The sequence below is a fragment of the Eriocheir sinensis genome, chromosome 1 (assembly GCF_024679095.1).
Source record: "Eriocheir sinensis breed Jianghai 21 chromosome 1, ASM2467909v1, whole genome shotgun sequence".
Lineage (NCBI taxonomy): Eukaryota > Metazoa > Arthropoda > Malacostraca > Decapoda > Varunidae > Eriocheir > Eriocheir sinensis.
In genome coordinates this window covers 11,188,050-11,208,913 of record NC_066509.1, presented here as the reverse complement: position 1 = coordinate 11,208,913, position 20,864 = coordinate 11,188,050, and the positions used below count along the sequence as shown (strand labels likewise).

The 20,864-nt window shown below is 43.7% G+C and overlaps 1 protein-coding gene across 1 annotated transcript in view; it reads right to left on the bottom strand.

Annotated features, from left to right (window-relative positions):
* The window catches only part of LOC126994337 (nephrin-like), a gene marked incomplete at its 3' end in the record, with an annotated part of 243,840 nt that overhangs the window by 162,280 nt on the left and 60,696 nt on the right, over positions 1–20,864 (bottom strand).

The window sequence follows — 20,864 nt, the reverse complement described above, 5'->3', positions numbered from 1 at the left end:
TTTGATCGGGTGAGATATATATATATATATATATATATATATATATATATATATATATATATATATATATATATATATATATATATATATATATATATATATATATATATATATATATATAGAGAGAGAGAGAGAGAGAGAAGAAAAAGAAAAAAACACAAGCCAAACTGTGGGGTAAGGAAGAAAAGCAAATAAAAGATCAAAACACGAAGCCAAGTACACATATGAAACAAAAAAGAAATAGGGGGGAAAGGAAAAAAAATAATACCGATACCTAAAGGGGAAAAAATAAAAAATAAAATCAAAAATGAAATACATAGAATTACAACTGCACGTTACATCTATCTTTCTTTTTAATTAAAGTTCTAGGTATTCCGACTCTTTCACTTGTATGTTATTGTTCTTGTGTGACACGGGAGGTTCACACGACTCAATATTTGTTGTTTTTTGATATTACCAGGTTGCACAAAGGCTTCCTCGTGGTGTTCATTCAATCCCCGGTTGGACTGAGATTTAAATGGGCTTCAACGAAAATAAAAATAAAAAACATTCCGCTTTTATATTTCAGTGTAACAAAGCAATTCCTTCGGTGTAAAAGTTTTCTCACAAGTGTATCTCATGTACTACTCTCTCTCTGTGCAATCCAGTATTTTTAGGTTAAGCATATTACTTTATACCCGCACCTTCCTTCCCTCAACCCAGCATTTTGTCTGCCAGCCCTGCATGTTCCTTTCCTTCCTGCATCTAATCTGCCTGAACTCCCTTACATGCTCCCATTGCCATGCACACACACACACACACACACACACACACACACACAGTCTCGAACGTGTAACGGATTGTAGAATATTGCGGAGTGGGAAAAATCGAGGTCCAGTGCATTGAATTAATAATCAAACTGCCGAACGGAGATTCAAAGTGTTTTTCGTCTTTTATTTCCTCCCTGTCACGCCCCTTACAGCTCCTGGCTATTTTTCCTTCACACTCTGACAGCGTTTCCTTCGCATTTTAGTTGATATATCTTTTTTTTTTTCCCTCTCTGAGTGAAACCTTTGACAGTGACCTCCCAGGCAAAGAGGACGGGGAGCCGAAGATTATAATTATTATTACTTTTATTATGAATGCCATTACTATTATTGTCATTATCATTATTATTATTATTATTATTATTATTATTATTATTATTATTATTATTATTATTACTATTATGCGACACGCTTATGAGGTATTCCAGTCATAATCCCTGTAAGTATGTTCAAAGCATCAGACATTAATAACTTGTGAACGTAGAAAGTCGTATAAAGAGATGTATTTTGAAAAAGTGTTGAAGTTTTGTTCTTAAAGCCACAATGTACATCTCCAGAAACGAAACGAAAATATACTCCCCAAAAAACTTAAGCATAGATTTATTCAACTTGTCATAAACAGAGACAAACAACTGATCAATTCAATAAGCAAAGAAAGTATGAGAAAATTATAAAGCACAAATCACAAAATTGATACGAAAAAAAAATATTAATCTGCTTGAACCCGTAAAAAAATATGTTTGTCCGTCTCAGCGCAAATAAAAAAAGACCTTCCTGTCGCTCACTTGAGGCAACGAGAGGATGCAAGGGACGCCGTTTCTTTGTGGGAGGAAATACATTGATTGAAAAGGTGGGATCAATGGGCCTAAGTAGCTCACCCAACCCCACCCCAGGGCTTCTCTCTCTCTCTCTCTCTCTCTCTCTCTCTCTCTCTCTCATACCAATCAGGTAGGGCATAATTAGTTCGGAATAGGTTTGTAGGTGAGCTGTCAGTGAGATCACACAACCCAGTTTATACAACAATGAGGTTTGAAAGTGGCGAAGGCTAGGAGCGAAGAGGGATATAAGGGACGAAGGTAGGTATGGGTGGATATGGAGGAGGGGTGGAGGTGTGAAGTGGAAGAACGAAGGCAAGGGTAGGGAGGGAGGCGGGAGAGATGGATGTAAGGGAAGTAGAGAGGGAAGGGACTTTGTGAGATTGGTTCAGTTAGGAAATAGGTATGAAGGGAGGGAGAGAGTGAGAGGGAGGGAGATATCAAGGGATGAAAGGGAGGAAATGACTGGGGCAACGACAGGGGCAGGTGAAGGAGGAAGGGAGGAAGAGAAGCAGAGATATGTTGAGTAGGGTGAAATGGGATGAGTGAGTGAGGGAGATAGGTAAGGATAGAAGGGAGGAAACAGATGACGTAGATAAGGCTATGTGAAGGAGGATGGGAGGAAACGAACAGGGCAAAGACATATTTTGGAGAGTGAAAAAGAAAGAAGTGCAGTGAATGAAAGGGAAAAGTGTAGGTAAATGAATGATGGAGTGGAGGAAAGGAGGCGAGGATGAAAGAGTTAAAAGGAACGTAGAAGACAGGTGTTTATTTGGGTTAGGGAGACGGAAAGAGGTGCAGTGAAGGAAAGAGGAAACTGGAGGTAAATGATTGATGGAAAAGAGGAAGGGAGGCGAGGAAGAAAGAGTTAAAAGGAACGTAGAAGACAGGTGTTTATTTGGGTTAGGGAGACGGAAAGAGGTGCAGTGAAGGAAAGAGGAAACTGGAGGTAAATGATTGATGGAAAAGAGGAAGGGAGGTGAGGAGGGCAGAGTTGAGGGGCATGAAGGAGACAGGGGTGTTTATTTTGAGAGGCAGACATGTTGTTGTTGCTGACGTGAGTAATGGTTATCTAATGCAGCGAGTTAATATTATTCACATCCATTTGTAAACCACTTAATGGATTTGCTCATGATTAGAAATTCGATATACAAACAACAACTAGCAATGAAAAACAATCATTCTTTCATCACATGGGGACAAACAGTTTTCACGTTGACTAATTAAATGAAGCTCTTTTTTTTTATCCGAACAGATATAGATTACAACAGATGACCAATATGTGCACTTTAAAAAGCAAACATTCATTCATAGCTCCCAGTACAATGAAGGTATTACAGAGACCAAGGGCAACGTTTGACGAGGAAATTCAGAGGACGAAAGACAACATATTCGTTATAGGGAATGTAACTTGCAGCTGCAGCCTTAACCAAAATGTCCCCGTATGAAAAAAAAAACATCATCAAACACCTGTACGGCATAACAAGGAAATATAGTGACCGAAAAAATATAAATAATCCCGTTATTAATCCTTCAGTAAAATTAATGTGTCTTGCAGCCTCATTTTTACCCTTTTCCTCCCAATTTCCACGGCCAAGACCCTGGAAACGCGGCGACCATCCGTCTTCCATTCCCTCTTAATGTTCCGTCATTAACCTGGCGCTGGCGGGTGTCTCCCTCTCCGGCTAATAATTGGGTGTCTAATCGGCCTATAATGATGGGTGATCAGTCGGCTCTCGGGGTGAAATTGGGGCTAGTTACGATCTCCAAATGGTCGTTAGGCCTGCCCGTGGAAAATTAATGCCCTGCCCCTCTATCTCTCCCTGTATCTCTCTCACTCTCACTAGCGCTCCTTCCTGCTCAGCTGTTCCTCCCTTCCTCCACCCGTATACTTTTTCACCTGTCCCTCCCTTCCTTCCTCACTCACTCCTCACTCTTTATCCGTCTCTCTCGTCCCCCGTCCTGCTGTTTCTCTCCCTAGGATGTCTGGCTGCCGTGTTATTCCTCCCAGATTCCTTGTTCAATGTGTACTTTACTCTCTCTCTCTCTCTCTCTCTCTCTCTCTCTCTCTCTCTCTCTCAGGAAAAGGCCGGCATCCCCCCACCCCCCGCACCCTCGAGGCCTTCCACGCGCTTACCTTTCCGTGCTACGGTTTCACGCTCGAGGAGGAGATAATGGCAGGTAATTATGAGGTATTACGAGGGAGACAAATACTTGGTCGATGGGGGCAGTGTTCCGGCGGGCCGCGGGGACTGACTGGATGTTTCGGGGGACTTGATTTACGTGACAAAATTATTACGTGCGCATATTAATTTGGCGTGCGTGAAGAAAGAGCGTGAAGAGGATTAAAGGAAGGAAGAAAGTAGAACGCAAGTGCTCTCTCTCTCTCTCACACACACACACACACACCAAGTATTCAGTCACCTCTATTGGATCGCCTCTTCAATTACTGATTCCATTCCACCGAGTTAAGCCGAGTCGTCAGGTCTAACCCTAAACCGCCCTGAGGCTCGCCCTGGCTGTACACGAGGCATGAGACACGGCTAGCTAACGGGGGCACTGCTCTCTGCACCCACTTATGTTCGTCCTGTCAGTATATTCCTCTTCCGTAGACGATATAAATGGGACGATTGAGTCAGTTTATCCTTCTCTACAGAAAAAAAGATTTGTATAAATTGCGGTTCTTAAAGGGTTTACTTCGATCAATGAGAGGAACTTGGATGCTCTGAGGATGATGGGGAGGAGGAGGAGGAGGTAGAGGAGGAGGAAGAGGAAGAGGAAGAAGAGGAGAAGCAGGGGGAGGAGGAGGGAGTGGTGGTGATCGTGCTAGCTCTAATGGTATTGAAGAAGAAACTTGCAGTGAAATAAATAAAAAAAAATAAAGAACGAGAGACGGTGCTGGAAATGGTGAGGGTAAGGATGAGAAGGAGGAGGAAAGACCAAGTTAAGGAGAAGTGAGGAGAATTGGCGAGGAACAGAGGCAATGTAATCAGCAAATTGAAGCGAGTAATTGCTCGTTAATCGACCTCATGTGCTCCGAAAACTCCCGCCGAGCCCTCGACACCGACTTTTCAAGAGAAATTATATCAAATGGGCGAGACAATGTCCACTTTCTCGAACCAGTCTGATCTGAAAGTGTGTGTGTGTGTGTGTGTGTGTGTGTGTGTGTGTGTGTGTGTGTGTGTGTGTGTGTGTGTGTGTGTGTGTGTGTGTAGGAGACTTGGATTTTTGCAATGCACTCTCTGTGAGCGTCATTTTTCAAGCTCCCAAAAAGAAAAAAAATGACACTTTCCATGAAGGTCAAAAGGTCAGTGACAGAAGACCTCACGTTTGGTCCTGTTTCCTCCTTCCAGGCCAAAATAATAAAGGGTAAGGGATGGCCGGAGGGAAGAGAACGTATGGGTGGAGAGAGAGAGAGAGAGAGAGAGAGAGAGAGAGAGAGAGAGAGAGAGAGAGAGAGAGAGAGAGAGAGAGAGAGAGAGAGAGAGAGAGAATATATTGTAATGGAAGAGACGCGAGCCTAACAATGAGAACGGGAAGGAATAACATTGATGGAGAAACCCGATCCGAGAAGAGAACCAATTTAATAGTGCAGTGAGTCCCGGTTTCCCGTTTTCTTTTTCCTTTCTAGTACATTGCACCTGGTTTCTTTCTCTTCCTCCTCTTTTTTTTTTTTTTTGTCTCGTTTTCTTCCCTTCCCAATTCTAGTTTACGTTTCTTTTTTCTCTCGTCATTGCATCTTGTTTTTTTTCTCTTTTTCCTTCTTTACTGTCTCCTTCTCTTCCTCTCCCGCTTCTGTCTATTTCCCTCTTTATCATTCCTCTTCATTGCTTTCACTTACTCTTGTCCTATTTATCCTCGTTCCTTTCCTCCGTCCCTTTCCCTACGAACTTTTTTTTCTCTCTCCCTCTCTCCAAAGTCTTAGACAACTTTCTCCTAACTTAGCGATTTTCCTCTTACCTTCCTCATAACTACTTCAGCCTGATCCTCTTATTCCCTGTTTATCCATGACTCTCCGTCTTCTCTCTCTCAGTGTTTTATGTTTATCTGTCACGCCCACATTAATATTATTCAGCACTCTGCTTATTTTCACTAATTATCTATTTTCGATTAGCTTTTACTTCGATGAAACAAATTGATATCATGTAGAAATGTTTGAGTACATTTAAGTACATTCGTCTTCTATCTTATTACTTATCTCTTAACTACATTATTCTATTTATTTAACTTTCCTTCCTTTCTCTTAGATTCTCCCTGTTATTTTTATTTTTTATTTTACCACACACACCTCCTGTTTGTACTATCCTTTCATTATATGCGCGAAATTAGATCTAAACCGAGTAAAATATGGCATAACACATCCTTTAGGTATCTACTAAAGCTTTATTTAGTGTTCCATATTGAATGAAAAAAAAAATGCTATGAATTCCAAATTGCTCCCTGTCGTCTTTTCTCATCCTTCGCCAAGAAAGACGAGAGAAACAAAGTGTATCATTCCCTTTGTAGTACTATTTCCTTTGGTGACCTAAATTCGTTCACTTTCGTCGTTCGTATCAGGCTATTATAGAGCCGCTTATTCCCCCTCTGTTTTATTTACCCGTGTGGAGGCACGCCACTCCATTTGGTATTGTGTGTGGCTTTCCAAGAATTCTGAAAGCACTTGAAAGTCGTTTATTGAGCTCCACTTTGTAAGCATCAACGAGATCAGGGGGCTCAAAGTATGCGTGTGTGTGTGTGTGTGTGTGTGTGCGCGTAGGTATTTCTTGGCTGTAATATGGTTTCCTTCCTTATGGGTCACATTAATGCAGTACACACACACACACACACACACAGCGGCAAAAAAAAAAGTCAAAACCCAGAATCGCTGAAACAGATCACCATTATCAAGTGTGAAGTGTGACTGTGTGTGTGTGTGTGTGTGTGTGTGTGTGTGTGTGTGGTAAAAACATCGGGAGAGGCGCTTTGTTACCGAGGTCGCGGCGGCTTCCTCGTTGTGGCCTGGCGTGGGGGTGTCAGGCAGGATTACGCCGGAGACTCCCTGCCGCCGACACCACACCCGCGCCTCTTCCCTGACCTACATGTTGTGTCACAGATTTACCTACGCGTCACACTGCTTCCGTCTGCGTGTGTGTGTGTGTGTGTGTGTGTGTGTGTGTGTGTGTGTGTGTGTGTGTGTGTGTGTGTGTGTGTGTGTGTGTGTGTGTGTGTGTGTCAAGGTAAGGGTGTACATGTATGAGTTCGCAAGGCAACACAGTAAGAGGCCTTGGGACTTTATTTTTTCTTTTCTCTTTTTGGTAGCAGCCTCATTCAAAGATCAGCTACCCCGAAAAGCTGACGTATCCAAAGCTTTATTATAATGTCATTAAGTAACCACAGTAACACTAGGATGCAACAGAGTACCAGTCCCAACACAAAAGCATAGAACTTCACCTAAACTACTATTTTTTTTATCAGAAACATTAAATTTGACATTATTTCTTTTCCAATGGCTCTTTACATTGACACGGTAGTATTGTTATGAGTCTGGCCGTTTTTCAAGAGCCGAGACGGGGCGGGTATTGATCACGGGAATGCAAGACAAAGGTTCAAAGAGGATGCAGTTCACTGGGGATGAGGAGAAGGAAGGAAGGAAAAGGGCGCGGTGGGTGTGGAAGGTAAGGGTATAATGACCTCCAGCAACGCCACTCCTCCTTCTGCATCTCCTCCTCCTCTTCCTCTGCATCTTCCTCCTTGTCCTCCTCTTTTATCCATCTTCCTCTCTCTCTCTCTCTCTCTCTCTCTCTCCCCCCCCCCCCTTGATGAGTCAGCGGCTCCCTCCAGCTATCTCTCCATTCCTCTTCTGCCAACCCACCCTGCCTTACCGACTCTTGTTAATTAATTTCCTTCTTGAGCATGCAACCATTGATCAGGGGAGAGAGAGAGAGAGAGAGAGAGAGAGAGAGAGAGAGAGAGAGAGAGAGAGAGAGAGAGAGAGAGAGAGAGAATGAGGTACCTGTGTGAGATGTGAGAGTAAGCTTAGGAATTCCGCTCAAGGCTCCCAAATTCTTCTGCACGCGTTGACGCTCGGCTGTGCGTCTGTCCTTATAAGATTTCATGCCTAAAGGCTTCGCTTCCCCTTGCTGGCTCCGAACTCCTCCCTCGCCCAACAAATAACTCGAAACAAATAGACTCGCTACGCAAACACCAAAATATATTTCTTTGGCTTTTGTATTCTGGCATCAACAGCGGCTACAGGTTATTAGTTTTAAAGGGTCGCAATTCTGAATGCGAAAATGTGTGAGGAAAGACTTCTTGGCTCTTCGGACTGATAAAAGAAAATAAATATACAAAAAAATAACACGATCGTCTAAGAAAACTGTCAACACGTTAAATTTGATCAGTATGAAAAATCAATGACGCATTAATATATTCTTTACATATATTAGTAAATAATGATGATAGAAAGAAATGAAGAAGAGGAAAAAGAAGAAGAAGAAGAAGAAGAAGAAGAAAAAGAAGAAAAGGAAGAAGAAGAAGAAGAAGAAGAAGAAGAAGAAGAAGAAGAAGAAGAAGAAGAAGAAGAAGAAGAAGAAGAAGAAAAGGAAGAAGAAATAAATGTGAGGGTGCCACTCCTTTGCTACAGGTGTTTTCTCTCTCTCTCTCTCTCTCTCTCTCTCTCTCTCTCTCTCTCTCTCTCTCTCTCTCTCTCTCTCTCTCTCTCTCTCTCTCAAAAAGGAAAGATATATAAAAACAGCAGTAAATCATAAAGAAGAACAAAGCTGAAGAGGAACGAGCAACGCCCCAAGCCTTGGTTAGATATTTTACTTAGGCATAAAAAGACTTCATAATTAACACATTTTTTACACTAATCCTCAAGGTGCAGTTTCCATGCGTGGTCGTAAGGTAAAAAGACCCAATGTTTATGACCACCGGGAGGCAACTCTAAAGAGAAGTTGAAGTGTATAAAACACTCACGCAGGCTTATGAAGAAAAAACAACCCTCGCTCATGAAAAGCAGACACAACGAGGCGGGCGAGAGAATATCTGACGCATCGGGAATAAAAATGATTCATGATCGACGAAAATAAAAGACTAAGAGGATTCGGCTTCACAGAGGCGAACCGTATGAAAAGAGTGAGCTGCTGTTTGCCTTCTTAAATATTCATTCAAGACAAACACAAAAGCCGCACCGCTGGCCATTCACCTTCCATGGGAAAGAAGAGAGAAGGAGAGGAGAGAGGAGAGAGGAGGGCAGGGATGAAAAATGGAGAGGAGGAGCGAGAAGAGAGGAGAAAGCAAAAATGGGAGAAGGTAGAAACAGGGAAGAGAGGAAAAGTGAGAGAAGAGGTAGATGCGTCGGTAGAGGGAAGGGAACAAAAAGGACGAGATAGATAGATAGATAGATAGAGAAGGAAAGAATAGGCGTAGAGAGGGAAGAGACCAATAGAGAAAGGGAAGAGAGCAATAGAGAAAGGAAGTCAAAAGAGAAAAAGATGGGGGAGAGAGAAAAAGAGTGGGCGGAGGTACGAATGGAGGGAGGAAAGGAGGGCCATGAACACCGCCTACCCCTCAGGCTGGCGGGTCGGGGCAAGACCGGGGCAGGGCAGAAGGCGGCAGCCCGGCTGATCCCCGTGGGGCAGAGAGAAGAATATCGTCCTGGCCGGGGTACATAATAAACGACGTTCATTAACCGAGATAAAAAGGGAGTCAATGTTGAGTTAGTCATAAGCAAACTCGACCTTGTGTGCCCCGAATCAACAGCGGCCCTCAACCATACATTAATTGGAACTTAATTAAGAGGAAAACAAACTTCACTCGAGAAGAAAAATGAGTCATAATTGAATGCCGAACTCATTTTTGGGTGAATCCTTCGTCTGTCTCTCTCTATTTTAGGTTTATTGGACGTCTCTTGGATTTTTTTTTTTTTTTTTTTTTTTTTTACTGGGAAATGAACGTGAAGAAATAAAGGGTTGAAACGCCTCTAATCCTCTCACTGATGTACGAAGGGTCCCTGTTTTTCCAGAGTACACATTCACTATTCACCAATCGTATGAGACCTTCCAGAACACCGCGATGCTATGACGATCGATCTCCTCGTTCTCCTGGCTCTCTTTCTCCACGTACTCGTCGTCGTTGTCTTCCTCCTCCACCTCCTTTTCTCTGAGCCTTTCAATATAACCACCTTCTTCTCCTCCTCCTCCTTCATATCCTACATTTCTCCGTGTAGAACCAACTTTAATTACTTTTAGTACGCACACGAAAAACTGGATGTCCTTTGTTTTGAGTTCACTTTGGGGGACACACACACACACACACACACACACACACACACACACACACACACAAAGAAAAAATTCCCCGCCACCGCCTCGACGCCACATACAATATTCATCGCCAGTAATATTCGGGACAGCAACGCGCACCTGCCGCCCCCCGGAATCTTGCTCGACGCTATCTCGTGTTCTTAGCTATATCAGGGGAGCATCAAAGGTGAAGACACGCGGAAATTAAGTTGACTCTGCCTTGTGTGGGTCCAGTCAATATTCTCTCTCTCTCTCTCTCTCTCTCTCTCTCTCTCTCTCTCTCTCTCTCTCTCTCTCTCTCTCTCTCTCTCTCTCTCTCTCTCTCTCTCTCTCTCTCCTGGGGATTTTCTTTACCCCAGCAGATCATATTTCACGTACCTTTGTTTTCTTACTTTTCTATTTTCATATTGTTGTTTTTCGTGTGTGTTGTATTTTAGTTACTGCCTATTGTTTTTCCTCTGCGGTTTATTGGTGCAAGAGTGCCCTTTCTTTTTACCTAATCCAATAACATAACTTTTGCCTTTTTGCTATTAATGTGGTTTTCGTTGTTAGTCTCAGCACAACAATCTCATATTCTCCGTGAAAGTTTTCCATATTTTGTCTAGTTAGGTTAGCAGTGTTTCTGCCTCGTAGTTTTTTTTTTTTTTTTTTTTAAGTTAAGCAGGGAAAAGCAGCCGAGGAATAAACAACGTGCCCTTAATATGAAACTATAAATAAGACAGTAGAGGAAATTGGGTCGCAGGCACAAAACGCTTTTTCTCGACAGCGACACAGGTATTCAGGGCCGCGGGGTCGTGCTGTTCTAGAACCTACAAGCGTTTATAAATAGTTAGAGTATTGTATGCTTCTAATAATACATTCAGATAGGAAATAGTTTTGAAGGCAAGGCGGTTTCCAAAATTAGCAAATAACATTTAAAGAATAAAAGGTTCATTATTTATGAAAATACGAAGAACATCGGAAAACAAGGATTCTTCCAGCAGCAGGTCGCCCACACAGCACATCTCCAGGAAACCTAACGTCCTTTGTCCACTTTAGTTTTGAACTCACCTATTATTTTCTTTAGCTATCAGCAGCTTCCTTGTCCTATCACAGAGGCCAAACTTCTACCGTCAAGTCTTACAACAAAACAGAAATAAAAAAGAATAAACCAGTGGCTGTTGAGGGACACTGAGCAACCAGGCACTGAAGCGATACGTTTGCTGAGCCGCGGAAGCTGGAAATCTGTGCAACACAACTCTTACCCGGAACACGGAATGAAAGAAGCTGCGAAAAGTTCGGCCAAAGAGTTCGGGGCAAACATGGTTGCAACTCCATTGACCAAAGCAATTACACTGCAGATTGAATTCCTCTTTGCAGGCCGAGGTATTGATTACTGGTGACGGGGCAGCGGCGGGCAGCAGGTGCGGCGCGGCGGGCAGTGGCCCCAATAACGTGGAAGAATATCAATACGCAAATTAGAACGGGTGGAAGGAAGGGTGAGCCGCCGCCATTCACTGTGCAGGGGAAATTTTGTGAAAATATCTAAAAAACATAAAAACATAAAAACACAAAAACAAATTTAAATAATTCAAAACATATTTGAAAGCATTAAAAAAACAGCAAAAGAAACGAAAAAGTAATCACTTGAAAACAAAAGGACAAATGTGCACGGCTTTATATAGCGAAAGTAAGAACACGGCAACTCTACCCGCAACACAGAAGAAGACACACACACACACACGTATCCACACACTGCTCGACTCACACCACTCCGGTACACGTCCTCATCCAAACTCTTTAGAATATCTATTATTACTATATTATTAATTTTATGTCTACTTATACACTGATGGAAAAAATAAACGTGGTGATACATCTATTTTGCAATCCCTCACAAAAAAAAAGTGTTTACAAGCTTAAAGGGATGATCGCAAAGGTAAAGCGCCCGTGTGACGTGAGGAAGGTAAGTATAACATGGAAGGTGAGGCTTGGGAGGGGGACAAGAAGGCTGGGAGGAAGGCGAGACAGGCAGGGGAATGCAAAAACAACCGGGTGAGGTAGGGGGAAGACGAGTCAGGAAGGAAGTAGCGGGGAGCAAGGGAGCATAAACTACTCCCTTGGTGTGTATGGGGGGCAAGCGAGGTACGGAGGGAAGAGAGCGAGAGAGGTAGGGGGGTAAACTAATGGGAGAGGGCAGGGGGCGAGGCAGGGAGGTAGGCAAGGGGACAGGAGCTGCTGGATAAGAGAAACGGAGGGGAAGGCCGAGTGGTATGGGAGATTGGATGGAAAGCCGGGGAAGAGGAGGAGGACAAACAGAACGAGGGTGATGGTGAAGGGAGGACGGTCAGGGATGGTCGTTGGCGGTAACATTAGAGCGCCTTCCATCCCAGACTCACATTCAGGACTTGGGGAGCCTCGCGGAGCCTTAATGAGCTCTCCTGCGGCCCTCGTCAGAGCCCTCCGCACTGCCCCGTCGCCCTGCTCGCCCTTGATGATGAGTCCTCCAATAACACAACACTAATTGGCTCCACAACCACCGTTCTGGCATGCCGCATGGCGCCAGCTCTATTGTTACGTGCGCGGCAGTACTCAAGCATGATTCAACCTTCGACTTATCCTGCCAATTAACACTTACAAGTTTAAAGCTCTGCAATCCCCGCGTTGGTGTGCCGCGAGTCGCCAGTCGTGTTCATGCCCAAACGAAAGAACAAAATCACGATCCAACTTTTGCAATATCTTTAAAAATATCGTATAAATATGAAAGGATGAATGGTATTGATTAATAGAGGATGTTGATTGCGAAAGAACGTAATGGTGACCAAACGAATATGTAAGGGATAAGAAGAAATGTCGAAAGGGGAGAAATAATGGAAACAAGCAATGAAGGGGAAATAAAGGGAAGGCCGCACGATAAATTGATGAAACACAGTAACACGTTCAGCTGCCCCAATCTATTTACCGACATGTAATTCATTTTTCACTTTTGGGTTACGTAAAAAAATACCCACTCAAAATATTACAACTTGAAAACATTGGTGTTACTAGGAAATATCGACTTTAATATCACCTCTCTAACAAAATATTCACCGAAAAGTCTTTGGAACACAAATGAGACACACTTATCGGAAAGACCAAAACGGGAGACTCGTGCAAAAGACTCAAACCTTTGCCTTCATTTCGTAACTACTATTTTCCAGGTAACGCAACAGCTTTTTTTCTGAACACTTTTTGTCAGCGAACGCTCCGGAAATGTTGCAATACGTGTCAGTGATTTAATTATCACGACGCAGAGATCAATAGACTACAACTTAAAAGAGCGAATAACATATAAAGAGGAAAAAAGGACATATTGAAGTAAAAAAAATATCACTCATGTTCATTTACCAACACCAAACTCGCAAAATCACAATCATATCTCTCATCCAATCAATAACACCCGCTATCTTCCTCCTCCTCCTCCTCCTTTCCTCCTCCTCTACGTAGCCACAACGTCTACCTCGTCAATCAAGAGCGCCTTAACTTAGCCACAGTCTCCCGCGTCGCATCACATTCATCGCCGTCTGGCCATTGATCCGCCAGCGTCTGTCAAGGGATAATTCTCTTAAGCCTATTGGAGGTGGAGTCTCAGCCGCCGCCTCCTTCATTCACCGCCTGAATCATCTGTTTTCAAGAGGAAGATCTATGCCTACCTCTTTCTATTAGGTGAACTTGTAGATTCTCTCTCTCTCTCTCTCTCTCTCTCTCTCTCTCTCTCTCTCTCTCTCTCTCTCTCTCTCTCTCTCTCTCTCTCTCTCTCTCTAATTAACCGAACCATCAACAAGGTCATCAATTCTTCCACCTCGTAGCAACTCTGAACACATTCCTCGGCCTCAAGGAATAACCCAATCTAGCGACAACGCATCCATCCAGCATCCCCGACCTGCCCTGCCCCGCCCTCTTGCACTCCGCCCCGCCCCACCCCACCAGCACCTCCCAGCCTGCGAGATTATATAGCGCTGCCGAGAGGGTGGGTTGGAGAGGAGGGCAGCCAGGCAAAGGAGATGCAAATACAAGGGTGGGGGAACAGATGGGATGGGACGGGAATACCAAGAAAATACATGATAAAGCTGAAGAAAAGAGCCATGGAAGAAAGAGAGGCAGAAAGAAGATATATGAAGCAGGAACGTATGATATTAAACGTCAGAAATCTGGAAGTAGAAAAAGAAAAACAAACAGAACGGGGAAAAAGGATGGAAATATCAGAATGACAAAACGGAGAATGGGTGAAAGGAATAAAAAGGGAAAAAGCAGGTAAGGAAGAAGAGAATAAACCGTTATAGGTGAAAGGAGACTAGGAGGGGAAAGGAAGGTTGAAAAGAAGGCAAGAGAAATATAAACAAAAAACAAAAGAAAAAATACATAAACTTACCGGAGGAAAAAAAATAACAAGTGACAAAAGAAGAAAAAAAAAAAAGAGGAAGGAAACTGACACGAAAGAGTTGAATAGAAAAAAGATACGAAGAAAAAAAAAAAGACGGAAAAAGTTAAGCAAGTTTCACAATGGCAGAGAAAAGAAAATGAGGACGAGGAGAAATTGAGGAGTAAAAATCCATACGAAAAGAGAGGTGAGGACAAGAGAAGGGTAAGGAAACTAGGAAGGCAAGAGTCTGATAACCCAGCCACGGGGGAATCTGGGAGACGCTGGGGAGATTCGAGGAGGCATTGAGAGGGCGCAAGATATAAAGGAAGGACTAAAGAAAGAAGGGATGGAGGGGGATATCAGGGAGGAAGGGAGGGACGAAATGGGGATAGGAGGAACGAAAGGAAGGGAAGGAAGGAAATGTAGAATGAAGAAGTTGGATGTAAAGAAGAAAGGAGAGATTAAAGAAAGAAGGGACTGAAGGAGGGCAGGAAAGACGAAAAGAAGAAAGGAGGAAGGAAGGGAGGAAGCGAAACGGAGCAAATCTTAAAAGGAAGGAGATGTAAAATGTGGAAGAAAGAAAGATTTAAGAAAGGAGGGACGGAGGAAAGATAGGAGGAAGGAAGGAATGGAAGGATGAAGGGAGGAGGGGAAGGACGAAGAGCAAACACAGCGGAACGGAGCATATCTTAGAGGGAAAGAGATATAGATGATGGATGTAAGGGAAAAAGGATATATTTAAAAATGGAGGGACGAAGGGAAGGGAGGAAGGGAGGAAAGGAAGGACGAGAGGAGAAGAAGAAGGGCGAAGAAAAGAAAACGGAGCAAATCTTAGAGGGAAGGAAATATAGAAAGAAGAACTTGAATGTAAAAGAAGAGGAAGTGGAGGAAGGAGAAAGGTCAAAAGGAAAAGAGGGAGAAAAGGAGGAAAAGAGGAAGGAAACGGAGGCGAAGAGAAGCTGGCATAAGGAAACAAGAAGGGAGAAAGGATGGAATGAATAACTTAAAGATTGAGGAGGAGGAGGAGAAAGAGGAGGAATGGAAAGAATGGGGAAAGAAATTAGGGACAGAAAGAATGAAAATGGAGCAAAAAAAAAAAATAGATAAGATATAATGAGGAACTGGAAGGAGAGTGAGGAGTTACGGGAGAGATGAGGAAGAGGAGGAAGAGGAGAAAGAGAATCAGAAGGAGGAGGAAGGGGAATAAAGGAAAGGAATTGGTTGAGGGCCGCTAATGACTCAACCATCCAACAGCTGGACTTAAAGGGGATGGAGAGCAGAGAGAGGGAGAGGGAGAAGGAGAGAAAGAGAAACGAGAGAGAGAGAGAGAGCAGGAGGGGAGGGGAACATTAAGCAGAGCGAGCAGGTTATTACAAGGTGTGGCGTCAAAGCTATTGCCAAGGCGGGGATCGGGGCAGTTCCGAGAGCAAAGTTTGTTTCTGCCGCTAAGTTCCTCCTGTGTGTGGGTGGGGGATCGGGGGGCAAGGGAGGGTGCGTGAGTGCGTGTGTGTGTGTGTTACCGCGATCGGAGCCACGATGGTCGCCTTTAAAGTCGTGTTTATGAAATGAGTTACGGTTTGAGGTCGAAAGGGAGAGAGAGAGAAAGAGGGAGAGGGATGCAAGAAGGAAGAAGGAGGAGGGAGGAAGAAAGGAAGGGAACGACAGGAGGGTGGAAAGAGAGGGGTAAGGCAGGGAAGGTAGAGGGGTGGAAGGGGTGAGGGAGGGCGAGGGGAGAGGGGTCCTAACCAAAATTTACAAGGGGCTAATGTGTCTTGCGATAAATTACCCTCCGCTGCACTACATCTTAACGGTGCCGTAATATAAACTTGTAAGGCGCGTGTGCAAAATGTCTTGAGTGATCGCCCCTCATTTGTTCCTCAACCCTGCGAAGAAGAAATGCTAAGGAGGAGAAGGACGAGGAGAAGGAGGAGGAGAAGGAGGAGGAAGAGAAACAGAGAATAAAAAAGGGGAGGAGAGGAAGGAAGAGGTTTGAAGGACATGGCGTACGAGAAGAAAAATGATGACTAGGAGAGGAAAGAAGAAGAAAAGAGAAGAGCGAGAAGAAGAAGAAGGAGGAGGAAGAGAAATATAAAAAAAAAAAAAAGGGGAGGAGAGGAAGGAAGAGGTTTGGAGGACATGGCGTATGAGAAGAAAAATGATGAATAGGAGAGGAAAGGAGAAGAAAAGAGAAGAGCGAGAAGAAGAAGAAGGAGGAAGAGAAATAGAAAATAAAAAAAAGGGGAGGAGAGGAAGGAAGAGGTTTGGAGGACATGGCGTATGAGAAGAAAAATGATGACTAGGAGAGGAAAGGAGAAGAAAAGAGAAGAGCGAGAAGAAGAAGAAGGAGGAAGAGGAGGAAGATAACATGAGTAGGGATGACAGAAGTGGAGGGGAAGGAGGAGGACGAGGAGAGGGAAGAGAAAAACACGAAAACGAGAGGTGACAGGAGAAAAGAAAGTGAAGGAGGATGAAGAGGAACAAAATGAAAAAGAGAGGAGAGGAAAGAGGAGAAGGAGAAGCGCAAGGAGGAGAAAGAGGTGGAGGAGGAGGAGGAGGAGGGTGAGTGGTGGAAGGCGAAATATGAGTTAAGAACAGGAAATCGAAGAGGCTGCACCAACCTCCTCGCCTACATCCACTTCCTCCCTCTTCCCTTCCTCCTGAACAGCATCTCTCAATACCACCCATTACATCACCGGCTGACTCACGGTAAACACTCCCCGCCAAACTTACACTCACCCTCGTAAGTCGTAAGAGTCGAACGTTGGCCAGAGCTACGTGTGCGTGTGTGCGTGTGTGTGTGTGTGTGTGTGTGTCCTCGCCATAAGAATCCCTTAGTCAATAAATACACGTGAAATGTGAAGTTGCCGAGGAAGAGGAGGCGAGAGAGGTAATTTCCTCCTGAGGCTGACGTAAAATGCAACGACTTTGGTCTGTTATTACCAACGCAAGGTAGGTGGGTGGGCAGAGAAAGCGAGAGAGAGAGAGAGAGAGAGAGAGAGAGAGAGACGAGTTATTATATTTTCCCGTCGTTGTTCACAAGAAAAACACATAAATACGCAAACACACACGTTGTTAATTCCTAAACTACTTCCATTCCCATTAAAACGAAGCGGCACTCCTCTTATGTGTTTTGAGGGAAGACGAAGCAAGTAACTTTAACAGTCAACGGGCTGCATGTGACTGTATTATCGGGGAGAGGAAGGGGGAGGAGGATATTTCTTCTTTATTCGTAAAAATTAACTCAATTCTTCAACTCTTTAATCTGTTCTCAGCGTCGATCATTACACGGTAACTGTGGCCTCGATTTAAGCACATCTAGGGCGGTGAAGAGCTCAGGTTTTACGGGAAAATATCATCCTAATGGTGAGAATGAAGACTTTTTGTGATCATGAACCTTATGGGTTTAACAATGGGAGCCGGGGATGCATAATTTTTTGGTGAGTTAGCATAAAAAGTCCCGTTAAATGTAGTAGAAGTAGTAGAAGTAGTAGTAGTAGTAGTAGTAGTAGTAGTAGTAGAAGTTGTAGTAGGAGCAGCAATTGTGGTGGGGGTGGCAGTAGCAGTAGAAGTGTTATGTAACCATTTTCTCATCACCCTTCAGCTATTATATTAAAAGAAAAAAAACTTAAATCGCTGAGTCTATTTTCTTCAACAACTCACACGTTCTTTGCTGCGGTGTATATAATATTAAAGACTTGTCGCATAGCACTACATAAAAGTGTTTTCACCCGGCACTCGACTCACGCTGAATTACCGGGGAGCTAAAGCCGTATCAAGCAAAGGTCACACAAACACAACCTGCGTCTGTCATTATCTTGCATCACGACATTAAAGGAAGAGGAAATTGCGGGAATCAGAGCCACCCACCCACTCACACTCACACACACACACACACACACACACACACACATACAGACCTATTTTCACGACAGGATGTTCTTAAAACTACCTAACGTGCACCTTTCACAGTACATTCCTGGAAAACGTATGTGGGAATATTCACAGCAATTTGAGACTGTGCATGCTGGGAGGGAGTATCTGGCAACCCTTCCCTCGACACACATGGTAAGAGGGCGAGAGAGAGAGAGAGAGTGGGTGTGTGTGAGTGTGTGTGTGTAAGACAAAACTCGCAAGGCATCATGTAGCCCAAGGAACGTAAAACTAATTAGGAAAGAACCAAAAACACGCACCATTAAACACGAAAACAAAGAGAAAGAGAGAGAAGACCAAACTCAAGGGAGAGAAAAACATGCAAATAATAACTGTAAGAGGAGAAGAGAAAGGAGGTGAAACGCATCCTTGGGAAATGTAAAGGAGAAAAAAGGAAAACAAAGAATGAGTATTATGATATCTTCCAACCCTTCTTGCGTAGCTCTCCGACTACTGACAGGACGCTTTCCACAAGAGGATCCCAAATATCTTTCCTCAAGGCCGTGGGAAACAAGGGAGCATCGTCAGGTGAGGATGACTTGACAGCATAAATGTTCTCCACCAGCCCCACCACACACACACACACACACACACACACACACAAAACCCTTTTCACTCGTCCCAGGTGTGAGAGGAAGGAATGTGGAGGAATGAGAGAATCGTGAGGCGGTGGTGTACAGAGGTAGGGACGAAGGGAAGCCTGGTTGTCCTGCTGACGTGAACGGTACCAGAGCGGAAGGAAGGAATGTTGGGAATAGGAGAGAGGGAACGCAAACATAAAGGAATGGGTGTGGTATACAGTGTGTGTTGAAGGAATGGTTGGAACGAAGGACTGGATGCTAGAGACGCTTCTGTCTGCCTGGCGATGACGGAATTGTGCAAGTTTACAAATACACAACAAAGGAGCTGAGGAAGAAAGACGGAGAGATAACCATACCTCGTTTCTAAGGGAGGAAGAAAAGAATCGTGTATTTTTAGGTATTTTACGAAAACATGACAGTAAACTTGTATGGGTGAATAGTAAAAAAAGTGTCTGACCAAATAATGAATAACATGTGTGCTTATTATGATTAAATTAAATTGTTTACTAGATTTGTTTACTAGATATAATTGTTTACTAGATATATAGATATGGTTATTGAAAGAAAAGGGGATCAATAAAACTTAGTGAACAGAACGTTAAAACGAAGCACACTAAATTCAATGAAACACGTGTACTCCCTCCGCCTTGGAACAAAAGAATAAAATTAAATGTTGCAGATCAGGAATGCATCAAAGGTGTAAGCGCAGGTGCAGGCATTGGGGGCACGGCGCAGCGAGGATCACAATGTTTTGGTGAACTGTATCAGCGGGAGAGTGAAGCTCTGGATAATGAAACGAACAAAGTGGAGAGAGAGAGAAAGATCGAGTGGAATGCAGGGAATGCTGGTGAGAATTTAAGGATTTACACAGGTTTTAGTTTAGACATAAACCTGTGAGCTAAAACACGTTCTCTCTCTCTCTCTCTCTCTCTCTCTCTCTCTCTCTCTCTCTCTCTCTCTCTCTCTCTCCCCCAACTTATGTCAATTTATTTAGTATCTACGTAGGCGGTGGCTGAACAGATAACAAGACGGCCCCGCGTTCAGAAGGACGCGATTTCAATCCCCGGCTGGTGCCACCAAGCTGGGATTTTTCAGCCGCCACCGAGTGGCTTAAAACTACCAACATGCTATCCAGAAGACCACCTATCAACCCGGACTCTAGATTCTAGGATTAAAGATGAGCTCCGGGAGGGCAGCATGAGCCAATGCAAGATGGCGCCACTATAAACACTCGCCTGCGCCAGAACGGGCTGGGCCGACCATCAGGACCCACCGGGAAGAAGCCTTGGACCGACCATCAGGATCCACCGGGAAGAAGCCTTGGACCGACAATCAGGATCCACCGGGAAGAAGCCTTGGACCGACCATCAGGATCCACCAGGAAGAAGCCTACCGGCGCATTAGCCAAGACGTAAAAAAAAACGGGTGTTGTTTTGACAGCTTATTCGATATCGAGAAACTTCCCCGAAATAAACAGCGGGGTCCGTTTGCCTGGCTCTCTCGGGCGATGTTTTGCTACTACAGACGGTAACTTTATGATGCCTAAGACATTTGAATATTTCTCTGAAGCTGACAGAGTTCTGTACCTCCTTGTTCCTTTTCTAAAGTTGAACGCGATCGTAATGGAGTTGTTTAGTCGTGAAGTCTTATTGTACTTTTTATACAATCTTATTTTCTCTCAGTGTTGAAGTGTATCATAAATATTGTATATGTACCTTCTTTGGTAAACTTCACTCCTCTTTAAATCTTGAAAGAAACATAAACGAGATCAAGACGTGATATTGTTTATTGTATGTTTTAGCCTTTTAGTTACGGTTTACCGTTAAAGGAAGCCATAAGTTTTATATCAAAACCACTCTAGTAAATACCGTTTAAGTATATCTTACACTGAACATCTATATCATATTTACCTTCACACCTCCCATATTTATTCTTACTTCTTCGACAAACATTTTTTGGACCAAAGAATGAGTAGTCAGCCTCCTGCTCTGAACTTGAAAAGGGAAAAGTCAACCTCCTTAAGCCTTACGATGACCACAATGAACGGCCTTGATGAGATTAACACCCCG